The sequence below is a fragment of the Astatotilapia calliptera genome, chromosome 4 (genome assembly GCF_964374335.1).
Source record: "Astatotilapia calliptera chromosome 4, fAstCal68.1, whole genome shotgun sequence".
NCBI lineage: Eukaryota > Metazoa > Chordata > Actinopteri > Cichliformes > Cichlidae > Astatotilapia > Astatotilapia calliptera.
The window spans coordinates 6,852,793-6,871,862 of record NC_137425.1 but is presented as its reverse complement, the minus strand read 5'-3'; the positions used below and the strand labels follow the sequence as shown (position 1 = coordinate 6,871,862).

Sequence of the window (19,070 nt, the reverse complement as noted above, 5' to 3'; positions counted from 1 at the left end):
TTTACCGCAATAATTGGACTTGAGGATGGGGATTTATAAATATTACAATGTGCTGAATCTTTACCAATAACTGGTACTGCTATTTGCTGTCATGACCCCCCCAAGCTAGGAAAGATTAAAGATTGATCCTCTCCAACTGTACTGTAAAAAGAAAAACTCTGTGACATCTCTGTGCTACTGTGGTTGATCAAGACAAGATTTACAAATATTATATGGGGAAAGAAAAAAACCCGCTCAGACACAGGACATTAACGGAGTTGGCAGCCCAAACAAGCATCAGCTTGCTGTTTGGATTTTCAAAGCAATTATCTGATTTTCTTCCAAGCATCTGAGCCAGGTTTATACAACTCTGAATCTTCACAGGCAGGCACTACAATCCTGTACGCACGTTGACAAACAGCTCAGTATCAAGTATAAAGTAGACACATTTGTAGTAATATATAAATTGTATATCACTGACGTTTCTGTGCATTTCTCTGATGTCCAGTTCATGGAGATTTATAGCACAAACAGTACAGACCTTTCAAATGTTCATATTTCTAATCCTTAAAAAAAAACAAAAAAACAAAACCCAAAAGAAAATCACTCAAAAGCATGAAATAACATAATAGTGGAAATTTATCAGCCATTCCTCAGGTTTGCTTCTGCTCATCAAATAACTTTTTCCCTCTGTAAATCCTAGTCTGTTCTGCATTAACATTTTTAAATTCAATGCAAAGAGCCAACCAATTTATTTCAGTTATTTACTTATAAACAATTTCGAATACGTTCAGTGGCAAGTAAAGTTTGGTTTCTAATTCATGTTAATTATTTTAGTCAATTTCCTGCGGCCTCGCCTCTGTCAGTGCGCCCCAGGGTGGCTGTGGCTACAATGTAGCTGCTATCACCAGTGTGTGAATGTGTGTGTGAATGGGTGGATGACTGGATGTGTAAAGCGCTTTGGGGTCCTTAGGGACTAGTAAAGCGCTATATAAATACAGGCCATTTACCATTTACCATATGAATCATGAGATTAAAACACACTTACCTACCATATTTTGGTTCCTGCAACTGGTCCGTCGGGTTATTGTTTCCCCAGAAACACTTCCTTTGTGCTTTTGGAAATCTGTTTTTTCCTATTTCCGTTTCTGTTTTTCCTATTTCCGTTGTGTTTTGTGTGCTTTTGCAGCGTTTTTCTTATTGTTGGTGTTTTCTTAAGTTGCAGTCCGTTTGGCCTCTCAGGGCTACTGTAATTTTCTCTTAGACTACATCACTATAACTACTACTCTTTAGACAGCAGGTCTAATATCTGAAACATTAGATTTACTTTGTCATAATCTTCTTTCGGTCGGTGGCTTTAGAAGTCACCAAATGGGATCACATGCCTCCGCACCTAACCCTCTGCATATCCTCCTTCACTAAGTGCATGAATCGTCTCTGTGGTCTTTGTCTTTTTCTCCTGCCTGGCAGCGCCATATTCAACATCATTTGCTGGGGTTAAACTGGGTCAGAATGATCTGGAATAGCCTTCAGTTAATAAGTAATTAAATGTGATAGGTTGATACAGGTTACTCTTAAATTAGTTAATTTTGTGTGTGGGTGAGTGTGGGTGTGACTAAGTGAACGTGCGCTGCAGCTTGTCATTGCTTCCAGTGAGGGCATAGATATATTTGCTCAGTAATAAGAAAATAAAGATGTCCCACAGCTGCTAACGGATTCAGCTCATCTTTTCTCCTTCTCATCTTGTGATGTGTTTTTTGGTGTTAAAATATGAAGTGCCAGGTAATTTCAAAGCGTTCAATTTCAGCTCAACAACCAAACACCGAAACTGTCTGTGAGCTAAATGTATCGTTGCTGTATTTCCCAGGGAGAGAAAAATAGTAATGAAGAGAGGACAGGAGTGGAAGACCAGAGTGCCTCTCTAACTTTGTCTCCATACTGCTCGACCTGAGCTGTCCCTGTGATACACTGCTTTCTAATCTTCTCCATTCTGGTCACTTCCTATGAAAATTAGCTTAACTTCAATTCTGCCACCTCCATCTTCACCTCCTTTTTGTCAGTGCCACTGTCTCCAAACCAGACATCATAGCAGGTCTCATTACCATCTTATAAATCTCTCCTTTCACTCTTAGCGCTGTCCTTCATTCACAGATACCTCCTGACACTCATCTCCACTCTTTTCCCACCTCTCTTGTGCACTGTCTGTTACTTTTAGATAACTGACCCTAGCTATTTTAACTCTCCCACCTTCACCACCTCACTGTTACACCTGCTTCCATGTCCATTTTCAACTTCTTTCCTTAGAACCTAAACATAGGTAAACCTGCTTAACTGAAGAGTGATCAATGTAATTGAAAGATCTAATTTGAGACAGAAGTCAAGATTCCAGTCCATTTAAATTGAATTGTAATTAATATTATTTCATAATAAAATCATATTTTTGAACATTTTATTAACTTTTTAAAAATAATTTTAAATAATGTATAGAATTAAAATACTTTTGAAATGTTTTTATCGTGATAATAGTAATAATAAGTTATAAATGTTTTATAACTTTTATTAACAATATAGAAAGAACAGATTTTTGCTATTTATTGTTATTAATAATTATATAATGCCAGACTCTTATTTTCATGTTGATAATGATGATGTGTTTGCTGGTTTATTGTTTGTTGTTGCTATCATAACATTTCTTCTTTATTTATTGATTTATTTATTATAAAGAGCTGATCAGCTGTTATAGCTAGAAAAGAACAAAGAGTTAAAATGATGAGAAATGGTCCTCTAATCTCATCTTAATGTGACATGAACTGTTGATCATTGAATTGTATGGTACGGGCACCCTGCATAGTTTCCTTGTCTTGCTTGGGTGTTGCACTGTGAGGATTTGGATGTTAATGCACTGGTAATACTTATTTGTCGATATTCAGTATTATATTACTGTAATACAACAGTTTCAATTTTTGTGTACTTTTCGGCACAATGTGGCACCATTGCTTAAACAGTATAGTCTTACTAAAGCTAGAATTTTGACATTCTTATATTTATAACATGTTTCTGAGCTTTGTGTCATCCTCCGCTGATCCCAATAAACATTTTCGACTTTACCGCAGCTTTTCAAATTAAAGCAAATCTTTGCAAAAACTGTGCAGAAAGCATGCTCAGCAAAAATATTATCTGTTTGCTCTGAATGTTGAATTGTTATCTTTTTGTTGATGGATGATGAGGAAATCTGTTTGCGACATAGTATTTAAATGCTATTCATATTTTCTTCATGATTATTGGTGTGAGAGCAGGCTGCTGCCTTAAGACAAAACTCTCACAGGGACTATCACAGTGTGATGGGTCTGACTGACTCCTCAGAGCTGAACCGTGGCTTTGCTCTGACAGGACCAAGAGAAATGGAGGAAGCAAGTTTCTGTGGCAGATGCTGGGCTGTCTCATATTGTCTCACATGGGACTTAACACATTTAGTACCCCATGGGGCTCAACAAAAAAAATAATGGCCTCTCTATAAAAACACAGGCGCATCCCTCAGCTGTTCGATAGGAAGCAGTTTTGTTTTTATTTTTTGTGTTTGGTATATTTTAAGACGGATCCCCGTCGTGCCCTCCTGGTGCCCCCTGAGGCTGACTGCACACCACAGATTGCTTTCTGCTGGCTCTCTGGATACTGTTAGACTGGAAGAGCCTGTGAGCAGTGCCTGTTCCAGCCTTTTCCACCCTGCCGTCTCTTCTCCCGCTTTATGGTGAAGCTGCCCTGACCAGCTGGTGGAGCTGGGTAGCTGCAGGCTGCCTTGGACTCCGATCAAGTATTGATGTCTGGCTTTTTGTGCTGGCTGACTCACCAAAGACGAGCTCTATGAGACAGAGAGAGAGAGAAGCATTCTGGAGAGGATGGTGGTTCAAAGGAAGTTTGCATAAAAATTAAAGAGCTAATTGCAGTGTCTTGTGCCAAGATTTCTTACATGCATATTTAAATAGAAACTTTTACCTAACTTATTGAAATACACCCAAGTCCGTGATATACTCGAACCATTCACTTACTTCAGATTTGATCTTCAATGTATTTGTAACATGCGTGACAAATTTTCTCTTTTTGAAAGATATACCAGCAGAAGAAAACTGCACGAAATCGCTTACTGTGTATGCCTGTGTTTACCCGCTAATATGTCCAGGCTCATCAGCGGCGGGTGCTTTGGCAAAGGAGTGTGCGAAAACTAATCATGGTTGCTGACCTTTTCGAGTTCCATCATGCTGTGCATGGATAATCTGTAGGCAGGCTGTTGTCAGTGTGCATGGGTCAGACGAGGAGGCTAAGGTTCCAGAACTGTTGGTTGTTGGTTTTCTTTACTAACAGTAACATAATAAACTTATAAAGCATAATTGTTTGTGTTAGTTTGCTCTCAGAAAAAGTAAATTAAAAAGACATAGTGATCCTATTTCAGAATACTGACCTTTAAAAAGTGCAGACTGAGCTAAATTGCAGCACTAATAATCCTGAAAAAAAGGTTATTTTTACAGAGTTCCCTCTGTGTTGACAAAAGATGTACATAAGAAACTTTTAAAACTCTTTAAATGTAATCCACATTACACTAGTGGTACACCATTGTGTTTACTGCCAAGTGGCAAACCATCGGGACTAAAAATGAAGCCAATGCAAAAGTGTCTACTCCTCCAATAGCCACGTCAGGCTGCCTCTAGAAGCAAGTTAATCCCCATAGGCTCACATGTTAAAGTGCAAAACTTAAACGATGAAACTATAGTAACATGTTTGCATCCCGGTTCAAAAAATGGTTATAGTCTGTAGCTTGCTTACCCTCTCATTACACCAATGTTTAATTCTTCCCTTTGGATTTGGCTTAAAGTTACTGACCTACGTGCAGTTGGTGCCTTTTGTAGAAGTTTTACTGCAGTTATCTATGATAACAGTCGTGGGAGATATGTGTTCCAGTTTTTGGTATTGCAGCAATTTATTAGTCTGTTACTTTGTGTTTTTGAGTAACAGACTATTAGTTATGTCACAGTAGCTAAATCCTGTATATACAGTTGACGGTTTCCAGTGAAGTCCAGAATGGACCAAACAAACATTGGCTCTAAAAGGGGGAAAAATGGAAAAGAATACAAATGGTTACAATTAGCAGTTTTACCTTTGTGCTGGTCCTTTTCATTACAGACTAAACTTTCATTCACAATGCAAAATATCTCCTTTTTTTGTGGAACCAAACTAGAGCTTTACAAACTGTTTAATGTTCTTCTGTTTGAAGTGAAACAGTGTTGCTGACTTAGTAGATTGATGAGTTGATGCTCGCTGGTTTGTATAGTTTGCTAATGACATCAAACCTAATGTACAAACTAATTCTCTTTAAATTTCTTCAAGCATTTTTGTTTTTGTGGTGTCTCCCCACTTTGCTCCTGTGATATTTTCAGCAAATAACTTGCCAAAACAAAAAGATAAAGAACGTTTCTAATTTTCTGTGGACAATGTAATTTAATATGATGTAATATATGATATTGTTGTCTCCTGAGCAACTATGCCATGCTGTTTTAAGTTGCTACCACAACTTTATATAATCTGAACTTTAAAAAAAAAAAAAAGCCTACAGCTTACATAATCGAGCCATCATTCTGCCATTTTCATAACAATTTGTTTTGCTTTGTTTGTATAGAAATTAAAACACTTTCATTTTTTTCACGTTTCTTTTTTCATTTTTTCTTTTCCCATATCTTTCACTTTCTTGTGCAGACTCCTGCATATGTTTACCTGTCTTTTTTCTTTAGTGTGATACAAGTTTCTGCATTTTATTGAGAAATGTTAACGTGTTTCACTCTGGCAGACCTATATTTACATCCTGCTTTGTATCTCCTCATGTCGTACTGATGGTGTTTTTGTACCTGCTGCAATTTAAATGGTTTCACTTTCGTCCCTTTCACCCCATTTGCTCAATTCTTCTACTACACCATATATTTTCTTTTCTGCCATCACTTGTGGAGTAGACACCCAGCTTCCTCAAGGAATCATTACACATTCTTTCAAGCTTGGCACAACAACAAAAAATAAAATCTCAGGCTTCTTTACAACCATCTAAACAGAATGAATTCATAGGTGTCTGCTCTTATACAAATTCCTCTTTGCAGTGTTTGATGTAAAAATTAAACTTATTGCAATTTCATAACATTCATGTCATTATAGTACAGTTAAATTGTTTAGAATATATTTGATTGCTGGAATCTACAACTTTTTTCTTTTTCATTAGTTCAAGGAAAAGTCTTTATCTGTAAAAACCACTAAAATCAGTGAGACTACACCTATACAGTCATATGAAAAATTACCAACTCGCAGACTGCTTCCACAGGGTTTAAGAGGTTAAGTCAGATACAACTTAACCTAATAATGAATAAGACTGACCACTTCTAACAGAAGTTTTTGTCATTTTACTGGTTTGGAGAACTGTTGTGTTTTAACTCAAACTAATTAAAACACTATTGCAGAACCTCGAGAGCTGAGCATAAACAAATGCTTTCAAATCTCAATGAGCAGAACAACGTTGTAAAGAGGGGGTCAAAATTTCTCTGTAATAAAGTAAGGGCCTGATAATGTCACACAGATCAATGTATTGTTGCTAAATGTGGTTCGACAAGCTACTGAGTCAGGTGGTGTACTGACTGCATCAGTTTTAAAGATTTATTGGTTTCTTTTCTCATTTAATATTATCCTTACTGAGTCAACACACATATAGACAGGATTATTTTTATAGACGCAAGGGTGAAAAGGTAATGTGTTTGTGGTGTCCGATATCAGCCTGCTTTTGTATAATTTCTTTAGGGAAGTAACCAGATGATATTGTGCGTGTATCGCCTCCTCATGTCAGTGATGAATCAACTTGAGATGCAGACGGACACATGCTATGTTTTGCGGTAAAAACATAAATCACTGTATCATATTCTCAGCTCAGAGACCACAAATGTGTGTATTACTTGAAGGCTACACTGAGGGTTTAAATGCCTTTTAGTTCCTGTCTGTTACCTGGAAAGTAGAAGTGCACCTCTGCCACACACAGACACAGGATGGATGAAAAGTGTGTGCTCGAACTTGAAAAGTGAAAGCCTTTTACTTCAGTCTTCATTGCAACATTTATTTGAAATATTTATTTCCAAATGTGATGAATCTATATGAAATTGTCTTAATATATGAAGGCTGCAAAACAGTTTTTGATGTTAGTAATAAGCTGTACTGTGGTTAGCTGGATGAACTCGAACTAGCGACCTTTTACTTAACTTGAAGTGAAGCGAAAAAGTGGTACTGTACTTGAAGTGGTACTGTAAGCTGGATTTTGTTATTTTAAGAAGAGGCTTAGGGTAGCTAATGTACTTTAGGCCCGCTGGCCTGAGCTTCACATTTACCACATACCATCTTCATAGCTTTGAAATGTGTCCCAAAATGTTCCTTTACTTTGTTACATCATCAGAGAGTAAAAACTCTTTGTGAGCATCTTACAGACATTTCCAACATTTCCTATTTCACCTTTACTGTAGGCACTGTCTTAGTTTATGAGCATCCACAAAAGCTCGAGTTTTCTTTGATGGGCCGAATATTGTTTCATTGAAATCCGCAGATGAAACATGTCTGCCTTTGGTAATGTTTATGCTAATACAGGATGAGCTGCAACTGTACTTGACACTTTCTAAATCTTGAAGTCTACATTAAAACCCTTCCACGTGGCTGCTTTTTTTTTTTTTTTTTTTTTTTTTTTTTTTTTTTTTAAACAAAAAGATGGGACAAATCATCCCCTTTGTGCTTTAGGTGGTGACTCACACTGTGAAAAGTGATCAAAAAAAGGTTCAACCAGGAACGAAGACACAGAGAGGCAGACACTTCTGCGTCAGATAGATTTCGGGAATTCTCTGTGAGGCTTTTATGTTGTTTAAACTCCATGCTGGGTGTAAATTTTCCACTACTGCTGCACAAATAATCCCCAGGGTTGCAATAATTAAACCAGCAGGGGGGAGTGAAAGAGGATCAGTGTTTCCTATGTGGCAACAGAAGCATCCCCTCTGTTGTCAGACTGGCTGACCACAGCAGTCAGGAGCTTATTGACAACATTTATGGCTTCACGTTACTTAGTGCTGTGCAAAAGGCATCTTGTTATTGTGTAGTTTTACGTGTAATTTCTAAGAAACACTTCAGTTGTGTACATGTAATGTGTGCACCTGTTTGTGATCAGGTTATTGGAGGTTATATTTGAATTAAAGAATCATTCTGTGTTTCCAAACAGACCGAGAATGTGAAATCTCTGCATTATTATTGTAAACATAACAATGTAGAATATTTGAGTTTGATGAAATGGTGCCATCACATGAATAATTCATGGTGAAAACATATTATTTCAGTAAAAAGATAAATCAGTATGTGTACACGCTGATATAGAATCTGCATTTACTGCTGCCATCACTGTAGAATAAGGTGATTCTAAGATGATAGTATCCTGCAAGCTGAAAATACTCACTGATGAGCTTCACCTTATACAGGCACCCTGTAAGGGTACACAATTCTGGGAAAAATATGTATATTAAAATAGCTTCATCAATGTTTTGAGAGAAGAAAAATACCTTAAAATGTTTGTTAGACCTTAAGGATAAACAGGGTGCGAATCAGTGAATGTAGCATTGCTGTTTGTCTGCAGGAAAACTCTGTGTAGTTATTGTGAACTAATGAGTAAATAGAGGCATTTGTTTGAATTGTAAAAAAAAATAATAGATCACTCGAGTTTCTGTCCAGCCAATCAACTATACCACTTTACTCGGTACGCCATGCTTTAAAAGGGTTGAGCCCTCTTTTGCCTTTGTTTTAGCCTCAGGCTTCTGCTTCGATGGGTTGTGCATGTTTTGGCTTTAACGAGTGATGATTTGAGATACTGTTGCCTTGCTATTGGCTCGAAGTAGTCGGACTATTCTCCTCTGACCTCTGGCATCATCTTGTTTGCAAGTGGTCAATATATACACACTTATTTATTTATTTTAGCTTTGTTTTTGGAGCTGGCAGCTACTCAAATGTCAGGATCTTGATTTCTGTCTGCTTTCCATTTACAGTTCGAGTAGCACTGAGAGATTGGATTTGAGCAGATTTTGGTTGCATGCATGAAAAGTCCTGAAGCCAATTTTGAAAAATTCAGCTATTGTCTGATGGATTTTGTTTTGTTTTTTAATATTTACCTGCATCAGTTGCTGGCAGTGGAAACGGGAAGTTTTTTGTCTGGATGTTTTCACTGTCTATGCCACAGACCTTGAAAAATTGGTTATTAGCCCACAATGCTAAATACACACACATATGCAGACACATACTCAGATTTCTGAGCTTTTCTGGTTTAAAAACCACCATTGCAGACAAAAACAAGTAAATGAAAGCTCTGTAGGTGTGAACTAAAATGGTAACATTACAGCAGTGAAAGGTGATGTATATAGATAGATATCTCTATCTGTCTGTCTGTCTGGCTTTGCATGAATGATTCAAGGTTTCTGAGGCATTATATAAAGGCATAGTATATATTTCAAGGTTTTCCCTCTGTATTTCTCTTCATCCCACTTGGCATGGCTGTCAGTAAAAGTAAATTCTTCCCATTTATCCTGAAGTTTGCCAGACCTTTAACTTCACAGAGAATAAAGAGTAAATAGCATGTGGTTGAAGCTATCCTTTAAATATAAACTGCACCTGAACTTTGTTTTTGAATATGGCTTATATGCAGCCAGGTAATGCTAATCAGATTAATTTGATTAATTGATTATCAGCAAGTGTGACCACTGCTATGAAAGCAAATGTTTGGGCATTATTCCGGTCTGCATCACTGAGGTATGTTAACACAATGCCACTGTCGTAAATGTTCAAGACAGAAAAAATTGAACACATTTATAGATGTTTGGAAGGTTTACCAGGAATATGGTAGCCTGGGTCATGCATAATTTATGGTTCTGTGATTATGTCTGTTTGCTTGTCTATTTCCTGGTGGATTTCATGCAGAGAGAGGTTTTCATTCAACACAAATATGCTCCTGTGCAGTCCTAGAAAATCCCAACTGCACGTTGCTGGATGTGGATAATGCCGCGTGTCAGCTGAATGCTTGACAAGTGAGCGGGAACAGAGAAGGGAGTAGCAGCAGAATTTACCAGGATTTGAAAAATACCACATGAAAAGTACAGAGTGGCTTCAGTAGACACTTCATTCTGTTTCACTGGAGCTCTTTGCATGTTATAACTCCGCTCTCATCCGCAGCTTTCTGATGAACCAATAACAACACAAACAAGAGTATCCCACAGATCAGTTGTCTCACACTCTTTATATACTGCCACTATCAAGAACACACTCTCCTTGCAGTGTTGCATTTTAACAAATCGCAAGACTTCTGGACCAGAGGAGACCAAAGTTGAGGTGCTTGGTTATAATGCTTAGTAACGTGTATGGAAAACCCAAAGAAAGCATATCAGCACAAGGTGCTACAATTGCCCAGTCAAAGTCCAGAACTCACATTAATTAAAATGCTATTGCAGAACCTCAAAGAGCCAAGCATAAACAAATACTCTCAAATCTCAATGAACAGAGCAACGTTGTAAAAAGAGGGGTCAAAATTCCTCTGTAATGGGAAAAGAATCAAGGTGCTGCGATGACCCAATCAGCCCGATTGAAGTGCTGAGAGATCTGAGCATAAACAAATGCCTGCAAACCTCATTGAACTGAAGTAACATTGTACAGACGAGTGAGTCGAAATTCCTCCACAGTATTGTGAGAGACTGATAAAGCCATTTTTACAAAGTTGTGTGTGACTAGTCATATTTTGACCATCATAATAGCCCTGGGGCAGACCCAAGACATGCTGAAGAGATTATCTCTTTGTTGGCCAGGAAAGGCTGAGGAGTTGGCCGGGGAAAGAAAAGTCTGGGCTTTTCGGCTTAGGTTGCTGCCCCCTCGACCTGGCCCCGGATAAGCAGAAAAGGATGGATGAATGGATGGTCATATTTACGTGAGTGTGACTGTACCTGTGGTACTGCACAGGTACAAGAACCGTAAATTGGAATTTGTCACAGGTTGTAACAGAGTGCTTAGTCATGTGTAGAGATGAACTGTTGTAATCTGCTACCTGTACTGTAATGCTTGTGTTACTGTTTTATATGCTGCTTTAATTGATATTCGGCAGAAAGAAACTGTGTAAAATAACTTAAAGTTTGTGTTTTCTAATCATTTTATTTCAAATTGTTATTCAGTCCATCTGAGAGTGTGTGTATATGATCCCATTTTATCTTGGCAAAAAGGGGCTTTTTAATCAGACAACAGATATTATTTAGAAAAGCTTTATGTTGAGAAAACTATCCCAGTTTAAGATTTCAGTCGCTTACGATAAATCCAAAGAAGCACAATACAGGGCTACTTTGACTGCTAAGGCTGAATACTTTTGAAGATTTTTGGTACAGATCACATGTATATTAACACATTATCCACTTGAAAATGGAAAAGAAAGCTGTAGATAATAAATTTAACCCTAAATTTCCAAAGTATCATCTGCAGACAGAGAAGCATAAAGGAGGACATTTACCATAGCCGGCAGTTATTTAGCTCAAACTAAAATTCTAATTCAGAGCTTTGGTGGATTTATGAAACTGCCATCTCTGTTGACTGTTTGTACCTGGTCAGCAGAGCTAGGATAAGTGAAAAGCTGACAACCAGAAATTTCCTAAACTGAAAATGAAATGGGCTTGCCATCAATGCCTTCTGTGAATTTCTCACACAGAAAGCTTGCTAGAACATAAAATCTGCAGTAGATCCTCTGAGTCACATGATTTATTCATGTCATTTTGCTGTCAATTTTGCAGACTCTGGTATGACTCACAGGACTTCAGATGTTGGGGCAAAATCTTGTCATGCAAAGAGGAAACACAAATAGAGGCTTTAATCACAGAGCCTTGAGCATATACACTACACACAGATACACACTTCACTGTAGCCTCAAAAGGTGTTATGATGCAGAAGAAGGCTACAAATGAGTGACTTTGTGATTTGTAAAAGTCAACAGACTCCGACGGGGAGGTGACAGAGCTCTCCTTCTAAATCTGGGCCCCCATTAACCCGCTTGGCTGTGACTTCCAGTCTCCTTCGCTGCCATTCTGTGTGACTCCAAGGCTAGTGGGATGCCCAGACAGGGCTCGTGATGAGTGGGGCTGACAGTGGGCCAGCCCCAGCATGTTATCCAACATCCGGCTTGTTTTCCTCCATCTCCCTCTCTTCTTACCTCCCTCCGGTTCTGCATCTAACTACTGAATCACAGATGAACATCAGCTGATGGAAGCAGACAGCCTGTCTGACTGCCTGCATGTGGACGTACTAAATGTCCTGACTTTTACATACTAATGCAGAGGTCAGGGATCATGAGTGCTGCAACACGTGACTATTAGAAAGAGAAAGGATGTGCTAGCATGCATGTGTATGTCGTTAATCTACATTCAGTATATACAGACTGTTCTGGAGAAAATTTGTTTACCTCTTGCGATTTTCTCTATTTCTGCATCAGTATGACTGAAATCATCATATGATTTTTACACAAATTCAAAAAAGTAATATAGGAAAACCCAATTAAACAATAATTTAACACTGTTATCCATTTATTGAAGAAAAGGTCCAATGTTGTCTATTTATGAGGTCAGAAAGTATGTAAACCTTTGCTTTATATATCTTGTGTAACCCACTTGCAGCAGTCATAATGGCAGTCAAACATTTTCATTTAATAGTGATTAGTACTGCACACTGGCTTGGAAAAATTATTACGTATATCAGTGTTCAGAACATCTTTAGTTCCAGGATTTTGTTTGTTTGGTTTGTTTCAAAGCATCATTTTTTTCTTCTGTAACTATTTTTAATGGTTTAGTGGGGGAAGTTGTGTTTCTGCATGACCCATGTTCTTTTTAGAGGCAGATAACAGAAGTATGTATGACATTTTCCTTCAGAATTTCATTTAAACCCCCATTGCTCCATCAGTAGAGTGACAAATCTTCCTTGGCCAGATGCAGTGGAACGGGGCCGGCCCACGACTCTCCCATAGCCAGGTTTCACAGATGGAATAAGGCTCTGATGCTGGAATGCAGCGTTTTCTTTTTCCAAACAGAACACTTCTCATTTTAACCAGAAATTTCTAATTTGGTCTCTGATATGTTTGCAAAACATTGTTGAACAGCCCTCTGACTTCTTCATGCAATGTTTAAGCCTCACTAGCCACTTCATCAAGTACTGTCTCATCAGCCAATCATATGTCAGCAACTCAATGCAAACCATGTAGACATAATTACAAAGACCTGATAAAATTCGAACCATGCATCAGAATGGAGAAGCGAGGTGATGTCAGTGATTTTAAGTGTGGCTTCATTGTTAGTCCCAGACAAGCTCGTCTCATTATTTCAGAATCTGCTGGTCTGCTGGGATTTTCCCACACAGCCATCTCTAGGGTTTAAAGAGAAAAGGAGAAAATATCCTGTGAGCAACAGCTTTCTATGTTTATATTCATTCCCTGGATGAGGAGCATGTAGTTATTCATAGGTTACAGTATGTCACATCTTTACTTGGAAGGCAAAAAAAGACTTCTTTAGCCTGATAGGTTTCTGGGAGAAAATATCCTGTTGGTCCCGTTGACAACTTAATATAAGAGGAAGGCAACACTTGAATAACCACTCATTACAACTAAGATATGCAGAAGAGCATCTCTAAATGGACAAAATGTTAAACAACAGCAGGAGACCACACAGAGTGCCACTATTACAGAGTACTGCTATTAACAGGAAGATGAGGCTACAGTTGACACAAACTTCGAATGGGTCAGAGTCTGGTATAAACAACAAGAAAGCATGGATATATCCTGCCTTGTATCAATGGTTCAAGCTGGTGTAATGGTGTGTGATATTTCCTCACGACACTTTGGGCCCCTCGGTACCAAGTGATTGTTCGAATCCAGACTCTTTAGACATGTTTAAAGAAAGAGAAAAATAATGTTCTTTACTTTTTCTAAAGACCTGTTTGTGTTCTTTAAATTGAAATTTGTAGATTTTTTTTCCTGTTTTGAATAAAACCTTGTTTTTGTTTTTATCCTTGTAGAGCTCCAAATCTCTTTATTCATCATATGAAACCTTCACCCTTAATTAAACTCTATGGATGAGGTGAAGCTTCACATTCATAGAAAACCTTTTTAAGCAAAATGTTTTGAGCAATGATGGTAGGCAATTATAGGATGCCATCAAGAGCTCCTATGCTGTGCACTTTTTCTTCCCTTTCTTCCGTACGTCCTTGTGCAATCTGAAAGAGCAGCTTCAGTTTCAGCACTCAGGTGTATCAGAAAATGATTTGCTAAATGAACAAGTTGAATGTGCATGCTCGAACACCGAAGGAATGGTAGAAGAGAAAACGCATGTGCAGACGGGCAGAGAGGCGTCATGCGGAGAAGAAAATCTAATACGTGATGTGGAGTGACACGTTGCTTTTATGTCGCAGTGCTGTAGTGGCAGCACCCAGCGGTGAGCCTGACACCCTGCTGAACATGAGACGTTTGGTTTAAGAAACTGAAACTGGGCTGAGAGAGGGAGATGAACAGGGCCTGTCACCAACATCATCATCATTATCATCATCTGGGCCAAAAGTACTAAACGCTTATCTTCTTTTGTTATCTTGTTTTAAAACATGTTTTTTTTTTTTGAAGGCCGTCAAATGCTATCATGTCAAATGCTGCCCATCTTTTTTTCTTATATACTACAGATGTGTTGCACATCATGGTATTCAACCAAACCAAAAAATGTAGTTAAGTTTATTCAAATTCCGTAGTTTTATATTAAATTGTTGAGGGGCAAATATAGAATGAGTTTTCTATTCCTTCCCTGGATGAATTTTTCAAGAGCATGCAGGGTTTTGTTTTTTTTATTATTATAGTTTACATTATGTCACATTATTTTACAGATGCGGAAGGCGAAAGAAGACCTTTTTTCTTCAGCCTGACAGCTACAGTGGGGAAAATAATTATTTAAACTCCTGCTGAAATTGTATGTTGGCTCACTTACAAAGAAATGAACAGTCTCTAATTTTATGGTAGTTGAACTTTAATGAAGGGAGACAGAATATAAATCAAAAACGCATTGCGTGAAATTTATCAATTGGTTTGCATGTCGCTAAGTGAAATGAGTATTTGATCCCCAAGTAAAACATGACTTGGTACTTAGTGCTGTGCTGCCAACAAGGGTTTCTCTAAGGTTTCCAAATATCTAAATTCTTTAGGTTTCTAGGCTGCTGCTTGGCAACTTAAAGCTTCAGGTCTCTCAGCTGATGTTCTGTAATACTGAGGTCCAGAGACAGTCTAGGCCACTCCATGATGTTTTATATTTCTCTATTAAAATGAAAATCTGGCTATTCCTTCCTTTTTTTTGAGCAAGTTTAGCAGCGGATCAAATAATTATTTCCAGCCAATGTATTTTTTAAAATCCGATTTCTATAGTCAAAATGCCTGATAGTTGTGTTGAACAAATGTTTAGCCACTCCGTTTACACCTGCAAACACATTTATTTTTTATTTATTTATTTTTGTTTTGGTAATCTTGCCTTAATCGCAGCAATCTGTTCTTCTCATTGACATTTCATATAAGTTTGAGTAAGATTTATTACGTCTAACCTATAAGAACTATTGCTGTTTGTCACTATTGCTCGAGAACACTGATCTCAGTGATCCTGAAAATGACCAGCAATGGCTCAATGCCACCACTTGCTTTTACTTTGACAGTGAAGAATTTCTTGCCCTTCTAAACCATGGTCATCAAAAATATATTCAGCTGTCTGAGCTTTTGTACACTTTCATCCTGCTTGCAGTATAAGGTGAGGTATTCTTTTCAAAATATGTGTAAACATTGCCAAAGTCGAGCCCTGTCATGGTTGTGATGCAGATCTTTTGTCCTCTGGGGCTCTCAGATCATCTGCTGCCTTCTCACCTTATCCTTATCTCCTTTTCTGTCCCACCAGTCCTCTTCATGTCCTCATCCATGAATGATTTCTGAAGTCTTCTGCTTTCCCTCTGACCTAGCGGCTTTATATTCAACATCCTTTGTCCTTATATTGACTATCCTATATACATGTCAAAACAACCATAAAAATTCTTGACTTGAGTTCTCTATCTGAAATACTCATTTCTAATTATGTCTATCTTGGTTGCTACCAGTGAAGCTCTTAGCATCTTCAGTTCTTCCACCCCCAGCTCAGTTTTCAGACTTTTTGTTAATGCTACCATCTCTAAACTATACATTGAAGCAGGTCTCACTTGCTTCTTTTTCTGCCACAAATTACCTCTGACAATCTCGAGCCACGTCACTCTGCCTTCACTCTCTCCTTCACCTCTTTTGTACACTGTCCACTGGTTTGCTGTTGACCCCAGGTATTTAAAGCCATCTACCTTCACTACCTCAACTCCTTGCCCCTTCATTGTAACACCCATTTACTGACTTTCATTAGGTTTCTCTCCAGAGCATACCTCCACCTCTCCAGGTTCTCTTCTACCTGCTCCCTTCTCTAGCTACAGCTCACACTGACATCTGCAAACATCATTGTCCACGGTCACTTCCGGCTCTGGCTAACCTTCCCTGTCAACCACTCCATCGCCATTACAAACAAAAAGGGACTGAGAACCACTCCCTGATGTAATCCCATCGACAGTTTAAAATGGTGTAATAACTTAATTCACTATCTAATTTTAATGTTGAAAGTATGGATATCTATACCAAAAGGGCTTGCTTCTCAGATTAAGTAGAGATTATAAGTTTAGACCTTTTTATATGACTGCTTGCTTTTAAAAATATTCAACATATCCTCAGTTGCCACTTTTAATTCTGAGTTCAAAACTGCCTTAATTATGTGGTGCGTTAAATTTAACAAGGTTCTGAAACACTACTCAGACATTTTTGATTATACTGACACAATGGCATCACGCAGTTGCTATCGAATTGTTGGCTCCACATCTATGAGGCAAATCTCGGATTCCATCGCATCCCAAAGGTGATCCGTTGGCTTGAGGTCTAGTGACTGTGGAGGCTATTTGATTACAGTGCACTCCCTGTCATGTTTGAGATGATTTCAGCTTTGTGAAATGGAAGCAGCCATCACAAGCTGAGCAAACGGTGGATATAAAGGTCAGCAACATTGCTCAGGCAGGGTGTGGTTTTTAAGCAATGCACAATTGGTAGTTTTCTATTCAGTTTTATTTATAACGCCAAAACCCCAACTATGATACAACCCTTTATGATGAAGCATTTGGCGACAGTCGGAAGGAAAACAGATTGAAACTGCTCACAGAACTGGGCTCAGGGAGGACCAGCCGTTTGCCATGACAGGTTGGGGGGTGAGACGAAAAAAAGAAGAGAGCCAGAGTTTAATACTAACTAATGATTAGATGTAAAGTGGTGTCTGAACACAAAGTGAAAAGGGATGAATGAAGAAAAAACAGTGCATTGCAAAAAGCTAATAACTAATAAATTAATTGCTAATAATTAGTACTGAATTACACTCAATGTTTGATGCCCCCCACTGCACAGTAGATTTACCATATTCTTGATTTGAAGACAGAAATCAATTTTTGTTTTGTTTGGCTGAGAATATTAAGGATAATAGCTAGCATTAGTTTCAATCTAAGCAGTAAAAGTTGGAATGGCATCAAAAATTGACAGCCGCTTTTTTAAATGCTCCAGCTGTCACTGTGACGATGGCAGGAAGTGTTATTTAAAATGAAATTTTCTCTGAAACAGCAAATCTGGCAGATCGTTTGTCACGTGGTTTTAACTATGAGGCCCAGTCGTCTGAGGGGAACGCCGAAGGTCAGTGCTTTTTTTTAGTCTGTGCTTTTGTGATCTATTTTCAGTAATTCCATTTTTTCCTAAGTGCACATCCAGTGTCTGTCTCTCCTTCTTCACTAAGAGGGTCCCCCGCTGTGAGTTCACTGCTGATCAATTTAATTACCAAAACAGTCTTATATGAAAAGGTCAGGATGTGGAAAAATTGAAATCCAAATATGCTTATCCTCTTTTATTTAATAGAATAGATACATTAACTACAAAAATTAAGTTGTTTACATTTTCTGTCATCATTATGTTTTACTTTGTCCTACCTGTACATGTAAAGTCGTGCTTTCTAACAGTAGACTCTTATGGCAGCCCATGTATGTCAACAGATGCTCAGTTTCTCCTGCATGGCCACTGACTAGAAAAATCACCTGTCAGAGCAATTCATGGTGCTGCCTTTCAGGCCGATGGCTCGCTGTTATCGTGTGGTAATTAGAAATGACAGCTGTCACAGATTTTTCCATGTGCTGGTATCTGGTTTTTGTGCTTGTCAGCTACTTCTGCGAAATACAGACACATGTTAAATGCTCAGCCTGATGATTTGTAATTTGCTTTGGCTTCTAGGTTGCTTTTAGTGCTTACAGGACCTGCTTGAGTGTAAATCCTGTAAGCCATACTGACTTTATTAAAAAAAAAAAAACCACACACAGCAGCTTCTATAAGAAGAGTTAGTTGTTTCTGACATGTGTCACATGACTGGGATTGCCTGTAAATTGTTTCATATAACAGAAAATGTTCCTCTGTTCTGTTTGCTCTTCATATTCCAAAGGAGAAGCAGTTAATCAATGGATGATGTATTAGAGAGCATTATGTCTGATGATGTTGGTAGGGCTGCGAGATGAGATATGACCTCCACAGTAATAGTTTAGGCGATCAACTTCGCACTGTTTCTGAAGCTGTTTTGGAGAGCAGATTCATGGTTCAGGGGTATGTGATGGGGCTTGGTGACCCAGACACAATTGCTGGTGTAGTCCACGCATAAAGAACCCAGTGTAATACCAAAAAACTGCAAACCTGGGTTATTGTTCCAGTGTGGGCATTTTATTAAACCCATCATCATGCAGTTTTACTTGAGCTCCTTTTTTGAGAAACATTTTGCTTTTTCTGTTTTCTAAATTCTTTGAAAATCTCCTGTTGAAGGTAAGATGGAAGAAAAGAGATCATGTGTTTTTTTTGTTCTTCTTGTCTTGCTTAAAATATT

At 38.2% G+C, this 19,070-nt stretch overlaps 1 long non-coding RNA gene across 2 annotated transcripts in view; it reads left to right on the top strand.

Moving 5' to 3' along the window:
• The window catches only part of LOC113020371 (uncharacterized), a 41,959-nt gene extending 26,247 nt beyond the window's left edge, over window positions 1-15,712 (top strand). Inside the window, exons 3-4 of one of the 2 annotated variants that reach the window (XR_013908468.1) lie at window positions 10,872-10,990; window positions 12,031-15,712. This is a non-coding gene — a long non-coding RNA (uncharacterized LOC113020371). Of the gene's footprint in view, window positions 1-10,871; window positions 10,991-11,837 lie in introns of both variants that reach the window. The other variant, XR_003272190.2, reaches the window with a different exon arrangement.
• The last annotated feature ends 3,358 nt before the right edge of the window (window positions 15,713-19,070 follow it).